Here is a 9,015-nt window from a genome sequence, read left to right as displayed (position 1 = left end):
TGTCTGTACGCGTGTCTTTGGTGGGTGAGTGTTTCCTGCCCTTCTTCGGGAAGGAGATTTCAAGGCTACTGTTTGGAGCAAGAGAAATATATTTTGTTTCTACCTCTTCTATAGAGACAGTGGGTCTTTGCCTCTGTCCTGGGTTGAGGTAGGGATTTCCTGTCCCTTCCTCAACGGTTTGAAACTTTTCCTTAATATGAGAGGAAGTTAGGGGAAGTAGGGTTTAGTGTATGTGCTCCAACGAGGGGGCCTATGTACGTCTTCTCTCTTCCCCCAGTCTTTCTTGCAAGCACCTAGCTCTGGCCTGTGGAAAGAGCTTGTGAGGGCTTGTGGACTCCTTTCATGTTCAAGGCTCCCAAGGATGTAAAATTCTAATTGTAGCCCACTCTTGGTCTCTAAAAGTTTGTTAAAATTGCAGCTTTTCTCTTTGTATTTGCTTTCCTGGCATCGAGTCTTTCCCACGCACTGCCAAAGGTAAAACCACTCGCATGTCTTATGTCTCCTAGGAGAGGTTGTCACCATTCAGAATTCAGCTCACTTAGTTACCTTGTGACATCAACTCAAGAAAATGTAAGACTTATAGATTATCCTATCTTTTTTTCTCATTGTTTGGGTGGGAGCAAAGACCTATTGAAGCTCTCTATATCCTAAAATGGAAGCAGAACTCTTAGACAGAGAAAACTGGTAAAATGACTTATCTCAAGCTATGAAATGGAAGAATGGTAATGACTCACTTGGGAGTCTTGAAGCTGTGCATTTAGAGTGTTTCTGCCTTGTATTTTCTGTGCCTCTCCAAACTCACCCCTTCTCTTGCCCTTATTTTTACTATGTCCTCTCTACTTGTGGTCCTTCTAGTAATGGGAGAGTTTTAGTAGAATTGGTCACCAGACAAATCGATGCTGATAAAGTGTGCATTTTTAATCATTCCTTTTTAAGTAAAAAATCAAGTTTATACTACAAATTATTCTCAATTGTCTTTTATTTTGGTGGTACCTGCTTTGTTAGCTACTCTAGGGGAATAAATATTTGGCTTGGCTTTTGGGAAGAGCAGAGAATTGTCATAAAACTTACTCTGTAAATATGCTAAAAGAAGTGACAGGTTTGCTTAGCAAACACATGGTAGTTTTCAATGATGATATTATCCCAGAGAAGAGATGAGTAATGCCATTACACAATAGTTGTTAGATAATTATTTGCAGATAATCCATGTTTCCATCTCTGGAAGACATTATTATGTTCAGAAAATTTTGGAGTATCTGGTACCTACTATTGCTGTAAGTTTTGTGCTTTTTGCCCATTACATTATTTTACACTGTGATAAAAATTCAAACTAGAATGTGAATGAGTATATTGAGAGGAATTTGAGTTCCCGCATGGATTGATGAAGTAGTCAGCTAGACATTCTTCCAGTGTCGCTACTTTTGTTGTTCTGTGAATGTGGCTGTGTCTAGCTGGTTGTCTAGCAGGAAAGTGCTTATTGGAAATTTGAGAGAAGTTTGGGATAGGTTAACATCTGCAGATAAAGATTTGAATATATGATTTTTAATGTAACAATTTGTATATCAACATTTTAATGGTAAAAAAAATAGTCATTTAAGGGCTCAACATAGACATGCCAATAGTCATCATAACATGGACAACATGGAGCCTCCCTACCCCAGAACTTGATGGCCACTTTTCTCAAGCCCCCCCCGCCCGCCTCTCTACATCTTGTCTCAGCATTATCCCTAACGACTTTTCTGCCTTGATTTCCTGTTGAAGGCTGCAACACCTAAGTCTACCAGCCCCCCGTCTGAAACCAAGAGGTATTTTTTACTCTTAATTGCTTCATTCCTCAATAGCCCCACCAGCACCCAATTCTTACTGATTCTTCTTTCTCTTCTTCCTATTTGTGGTCTCTTTCCACCATGCTCATATTTCAAATCATTGCTTTTTCTCATCTGCAGATAGAATAGCTTTCTGATCAGTCTGCCTCCTTTACATCTCAGACTTCTTCAAGTGTCCCTCTATCAAATGCCAAAACAATCTTTCAAAACTGTAAACCTGACCATGTTACCATGTTGCCTAATTCTTTGGTATTTCTCCCTCGATTACAAGATGCAGTTCAAATTCCCCATAGTCTGGCCCCTGAGCGTACCCTCAGCCTCTTCCGTCACCACGGCCCCTCCCCTACCTTCTACTCCCAGCTATGGCCCAGCTCAAGGAACATGGATGCTTCACACCTCGATGGCTCTGTTCCTGCTGTCCCTTGGGCTGCTGTCCCACTGTTCATCTGCCTGTTGAATTCCTGCTGCCTTCAGGGACCAGTTCTAACTCTCTTCCTCTGAGAGGCTCTCCTGTCCTCTCCTCTTTCTTTCCCATTGCCTACTCTCAACATTCTGCTCTAAGCCACCCATGCAATCACTAAATTCTCACCATTTTCAATGGCTTATGATATCTTACTGTATTTATTGGTTTGATATCCATTGTCTCCTGGGATATGCAAATCTTTTGCCTTTTTAAAAAATGTTTATTTTGTTTTGGAGAAAGAGAGAGAGGCAGAGAAGGGCAGAGAGAAGAGACACAGGATGAGAAGCAGACTCCAGGCTCTGAGCTGTCAGCAGAGAGCACAACACGGAGCTTAGATGCACGAACTGCGAGATCACTATCTGAGCTGAAGTCGGCACCTAAGCAGCGGAGCTGCCCCGGCGCCTCCATCCTTTGCCCTTTTACAGGAGTTGGGGACAAGGCTTATATCTTATTGTATTTTATATCAGGAACTTGTCAAGACACTTCATGCTCTGCTCCTCTTTTTATGGAATGTTTCTGGGTCATTTCAGTCTTCTAAAGACTTTAGGCTGTGCTTGACATGCTCACAAATGCCACATTTTTCTCTCCCGGACCCAGTCCTTCCTCAAAATCATTTCTGCACTTCAGTGGCTTCCTGGATAATTCCACGTGGATGGATCACACAGGCATCTTGACTATGAACAAACTGAAGTCGCTTCCTCTGCCTTTCTTATCCCCTGCCCCTCACATCATCCCCATGGTTTTGTCCCACGGTCATGCAATGCCACCACTATTAGCTTTCTGGTGTTATCTAGACCGCTCAGGCAGCCTCAGTCCTTTCCTTTAAGCCTCATGCCCTGAGTCACTGCATCAAGTCCATTCACCTCTGAAACCTCTTACCTCGGCCCCTCCCTTCCTTAGGTGATTGCAATACCTTCCTGACAGGTGATCTTGTTCCTGGTCCTCCCACTTGCCCAGCCACCTTCCAGTTGTCTAGTAGTACCATCTAAGATATATTATAAAAGCCCCGGCACCTTCTTCAGGAAAACAGGGCCCTTGTCAAGCGGCCACATTGGGATTATTCTTTACTCCTCGGCACGGCAGGCTCTGAGCTCTGGTCTTACAAGACTCTCTCCCGAGCACAGTGTGAGCTGCCCAGACCCATCCCTGCACCTGCTCCTGCAACACTTTCTTCTCATTTCTCCGCCTTGAAAGCCCTGACGTCATATTAATATCCTGTGAAAATATCAGCCCTCCCCCATGAAGTTATCTCTGACTTCCCCAATAAAGTCTGTGCTTTCCTTCTCTAGGTGCTGGGCGGCTTGTGTATACACCTCTGGTGAGAACGTCTCACACGCTACTGCAGTCTCTCTCGCTGGCCCAGGAGGCGCCTGGGGACCCGGACTGTGTCTTGCTCACTCAGACACTCTCAGTGCCTTGCACAACGCCTGGAATCACAGGTACTCAAATATCAAACTCAAGTGTGAATTAGAAAGATCAAGGACCTGGAGTTGGCACTTGTAGGAGGAAAAGGGGGCTGCGGTTAGGAAGAGAAAGTGCAAGAACAGATGAGAACAGAACTTTCACTGAGGCGTTTGGTTATTTGTTTTTGAACCTACAACCTCGGGAGATGGAGTGAGAAGAAAACATGGTCCTTAACGAGTCACTTTTTCCTATTATTCATCTTCCTGGGGAAGGAACCGAAATATATTTAGAAGGAGTATGAAGGTCCCAGGTAAAGTGTAAGATTCTAGGACAAATCAAGAAGGTTTTGCCATTGCATGCATTTCTTTTCTTCTGGCACGTGGCTTCACAGTCACACTCTATGGGTCCTCAAGGGCTCTGGCAGTCCCCAGATTCTGCAAGAGAGTCTCAAGGAAGTCTTTAAAATATGGAAGTCCAAGACAAGATGTCACTTTGCAGGGTGTAAGGGAATCCATCCAGATGCATTATGTGTGTGCTATTACTTGCCTTGCTAATGACAAGCCCGCTGCGGGCTGATAGACTTTATCCACGGCACCAAAGCACCCGGGCGGAAAGGAAGTGAGGCCAAGGTGGGCGGTTGGGGAAGGAAGCGAGGCCAAGGTGGGCGGGCTGTGCAGTATGAAATCAAAGTCAACAGCGAAAGAAAGATCTGAAAAGAATAACATTCGAGCTCCTCATTTCTTTTCCTTTCAGGCTTTATGGCACCTTTGAAGAAACAAAAGCTTTACAGAGAAAAGGCCGGCTTGGCAGCGGAGTCTGCCCCCCAGCTCCCCTTCAGCTCACTTTCCTATGTTCCTGGAGTCTTTCTCTGTTGAAACAAACAAAACACTCATAGGTGCCATATTGAGGCTCCATCTCTGCTTCTCTTTCCTCCCTCCTTGCTTCTTTCTCCCCTCTTGAATAGTTCTGAAAAAAGGAACAGTTACAGACACAATGTGCTGTGCTCAGTCCTTGGCAACCCTCCCCTCTTCTCTCTCTCTCTCCCCCTCCCTATGCCTCTCTTCTTCTTTCTCTACCTCTCTCCATCTCTCTCTTTCCCTCTCTCTCTCTCTCTCCTCTCTTCCTCTCTTTCCCATCTCTCTCCTTCTCTGTTTCTCTCTCCTTCTCTCCCTCTCTCTCTACTCTCTTTCCCTCTCTCCCTCCTTCTTTCTCTCTCTCCCTTTCTCCCCCTCTTTCCCCATCTCTTCTCTCCCTCTCCCCCTCCCCGTTTCTCCCTGATGTAACGCCTCTGAGTTTGTCTGGCTCCAGCTGTCCTCCCCTCGAAGCGGAAGGAAAACAAGGGGGGGTCAGTTTGAGGAGACAATCTTGACGTTATTCATAAGACCCCATTTCGTTCCAGTGGCTTTGTCGGACCCGCGACAGGACAGTGCAGGCCTCTATAGCTTCTCTCACTTGGAGGATCAAATTTACAGTTTTCTCCTGGCTGTTCCTCATGGTGAGACATTTGAAATCCGCAGGCAGACAGAGCCAACTGGGCAGAGAGTTTGGAATTCTGAAATGCCGCTGAATTAAGTCAGGGACTAGCCTAGCTAATTTGCTGATTTACTCAGCTCGACCCAAATGAATTTCTGTGTAAACGAACTTTATGAAGAAGTCTCTGAATAATTCTATTAAATGAAATGCCAGGCTTTTATTTTCCATTTTATGACATTTTCTGAACACTGTGTATTCCAATCATATTGAAACATTTTGTTTTCAGGCTCTGAAGAAAGTGCTGATGGTTGAACCTCAAAAGAATTGAAGGGTTAGTTCATAAATGAATAAAAAGCCAGCGGCATTTATCCAAAGTTTGTTTAACTATCCTAACCTCATGGGCCTGTAAAAATTCAACTGAAAATCATTGAGAAAAGGTCTTCCCACGAGGTCCCATGGCACTTTCTGCTTCTGCTTGGATCAGAAATACCATGAGAGTCTCTCTCTTTTCTTTCTTTTTTTCCATGCAACATTTCAACACTCTTGGTTCCATTTGCAGATGGAGAAGAGTGGAGGGGAAAACATGGGAGAAAAACATGGTTGAACTTTCCTTAACCTAGAAGTTCTTGCAGACTTTACATGGACTTTCAAGCCAGCCTGCCCCTGGTTGAGGCCAGATGTGTCCACCTAGGAAGGGGACAGGGGTCCTCTCCGCGGAGGTTCTGGTAGGGGACGGCTGCTTCAGATCAAGGCTGGGACACCTGGCAGGGGCAAGCGTGCCCTCATCTCAGCGCCCATTAGCCCAACCCCCCTTCTGGGGCAGCAGGAACTGGGTTATTTATCCAACTAGACTGGAGTTCTTTTGTTCACGGAATAGCGTATTTCGTATCAGTCCTTCAGAGGGAGAGGCTGTGTGGACAGATGGCTTGCAAAACTAGCCACACCCTGATATCTATGGAGATGGAAAGTAGAGTAGTGGTTGTTGAGGACGAGGGCGGCGGGGAAGCTGGAGGGAAATGAGGAGTGATTGCTAATGGGCATGGGGTTTCTTTCCGGGGTTAAGAAAATATTCTAAAATTGATTGTGGTGACGATTGCACAACTCTGTAAACACACCAAAAGCCATTGAATTGTACCCTTTAAATGAGTGAATTGTATGGTATGTGAATTATATCTCAATAAAGCTGTTATATTGAGGACAATAACCACAATCGTTCGCTTGTCTCTGGATGGATGCCCTTTGCCACGTGACTCCGCAGCTCTTCCCACCAAGGGGTGGAATCTGCTTTCCCACGCATTGACTCTGGGCCTCGTCAGGAGGCTGGGTCGCCCACAGAACATGGCGGAAGTGATGACGTGCCGGTTCTGAGCTTGACTTCTACAGAGGTGTTGCCGGCTTCTGCTCACTCTCTTGCTCTGCTGTCTTCCCTAGGAAGGCTTCCCAGGCCAGCCCCCCGGAAGGTGAGGGACCTGCGAGGCAGAGTGGCCTCATCCTAGTCGAGGCCACCGTAGGCAGCTGGCCGGAGAGCATGCCCAGCCGAGTTAGCCAAGCCCATCTGAGGCAGCTGGGCTGCTCACTGAGCCACAGACTCTTGGGGCCTACACATTGCTGTTGCTTTATGACCGGCATCGGGGCAGTGTCTGACTGATGTCTGTGGCAGCCTCTCTGAGCTTTGAGAAGCATCGGGAGGGAGAATGTGCACATTTGCCCTCGTTACCCAGTAGGCCAATAATTTCACTCAGATTTCAAGGCTCTGACCAGGGCTTGCGTTTTCTCCTGCTAAATCTCCTTGAAAGGGTAATGAAACTCATCCTTGATTAGGTAAGTGCTGGTGATCATTAGACCTTTGCTCTCAGGTGGCTTGAGTGTTGCACTGACCTTCAGGAGCTTCTGGAGAGGAAAGTGCAGGGCTGGCTGCCATCTGTGGCCCTGTCTGTTGACCTGAGAAGGGCTGGGAGGCAGCTCCATCACATCAGCGGCAACACGTGTCATTTGTCACACACGGGTCATGCCTACAGCACCCTGATGTGTCTGACATGGCCTGCTCTTAGAGACGGGGGAGAAATTGGCTCAAATGGACGTAAGGAAGGTCTGTGACCCTCACATAGCACATGCTTTGTGCAAGCCGCCTCTCCATTAAGTGCCACCGCATGGCTGGGGAGGTGGAGGCAGAGCCCGTGTGCTGCAGGGGTGCGGCTGTGTGAGAAACAGGGAGGGAGAGGTCAGGAGGGGCTTCATGTGGGAGGCACTTTCCTTAGCAGCTGAATAATGTTAAGGTTCTAAGTTTTGTGAGGACTAAAGTGGACATGACATGAGCCACGTTCTAGAGACAGATAAGAATGGAGCACGCATGGTGCATAAAATCGACTCACATCCGTGCTGCCCAGCACAGCCTTTTGCCCTGACGCTGTGGCTACAGAGGCAAAGCATAAGAGACTGTTCGGCACAGAGCACAAACTGAGACTTTCTGGAGGCGTGTTGGGAGAGGCGTGGGTTCAGTGGGGGGTGGGCATTAAGGAAGACACTTGTTGGGATGAATGTTTGACATCGTATCTAAGCGATGAATCACTGGGTTCTACTCCTGAAGCCAAGACGACACTGTATGCTAACTAACTTGAATTTAAACTTAAAAATAAAATAAAATAAAATCCTGTTTCAGTAAGTTAAACAAAAAAAGAAAAGTGGCTTGTAAGCCTGAGGAATCAAGTTTTAAATGTCATTTACTTTTAACTACTTTTAATTTAAGCTTAATCACAGAGGTCCACTGGCTAGTATATGGGACAGTGCCACTCTACGTAAGGTATAGATGCATATCTCTAACATTTTATTTTCTGGTATAACAAATATTGCCAAGGCGGTTCTGTTCAGAGAAACATCAGGCTGTGATTTAGTCATAACCAACTTCTATACTCCCAACCACCTGAACTGCTGTTTATTTTATTTTTTTATGTTTTATTTATTTTTGAGAGGGACAGAGAGACAGTGTGAGCAGGGGAGGGTCAGGGAGAGAGGGGGACACAGAATCAGAAGACTGGCTCTCAGCCCTGAGCTGTTAGCACAGAGCCTGCTGTGGGACCCGAACCCCTGAACCGTGAGATCATGACCGAAGTTGGACGCCCAACCAACTGCGCCACCCAGGCCCCCCATGACCTACTTCTTTCTATAAGAGAGAAGCTTCCTCCTGGTCAGTGAGAGCCAGCACTCACATGTTCCAAGTATACATGTGTTTATTCAATGCCTGCTGTGGTAGAGGAGCTCCTACTTGGCAAAACACTTTTCTTAACAGATAACTTTTTAATGTTTTTTTTACTTATTTTTGAGAGACAGAGAGAGAGAGACCCTGCAAGCAGGAGAGGGTCAGAGAGAGGGAGACACAGAATCGGAAGCAGGCTCCAGGCCCTGAGCTGTCAGCGCAGAGCCTGACACGGGGCTCAAACCCACGAACCGTGAGATCATGACCTGAGCCAAAGTCTAATGCCCAACCGACTGAGCCCCCAGGCGCCCCAAACACATTTAAAACAATAGAAAATGTTCATGCAGTTTCTTTGAGCATCTCTGTTTGAAAGTTGTAAGGATGTGCATGGCTTTGACAGCATTTTGGAGTAAAAACACTTAAATCAGAAACTACGGATTTACAAGAAACAGTGAATCATGGGCATTTGGAGAAAGCTTTTCTTAATTTTAGAGCCTGGCAAGTCTGATTTCTATTGTCATTGAAGATGATGTAATTGTGTCTTAATAAGCAAAATTATTAAAGGGTTTATGAGCTTTCATTTGTGAAACCCAGGGAGAAAAGGTCAACAAGGATTTCCCCCCCTACAAATCTCTAAAGAATTTGAATTTAAAATG

At 46.0% G+C, this 9,015-nt stretch overlaps 1 long non-coding RNA gene across 1 annotated transcript; it reads left to right on the top strand.

Moving 5' to 3' along the window:
• Window positions 1-617: 617 nt before the first annotated feature.
• On the top strand, window positions 618-4,607 carry LOC115274009. Its single transcript, XR_003901045.1, has 3 exons — window positions 618-684; window positions 3,579-3,728; window positions 4,447-4,607. It is a non-coding gene; the product is annotated as an uncharacterized LOC115274009 (long non-coding RNA).
• The last annotated feature ends 4,408 nt before the right edge of the window (window positions 4,608-9,015 follow it).

The sequence above is a fragment of the Suricata suricatta genome, chromosome 2 (assembly GCF_006229205.1).
Source record: "Suricata suricatta isolate VVHF042 chromosome 2, meerkat_22Aug2017_6uvM2_HiC, whole genome shotgun sequence".
In the NCBI taxonomy this organism is placed as follows: Eukaryota; Metazoa; Chordata; class Mammalia; order Carnivora; family Herpestidae; genus Suricata; species Suricata suricatta.
Note: the sequence above shows the minus strand (reverse complement) of the source record. Positions and strands in the feature narration are given on the sequence as shown.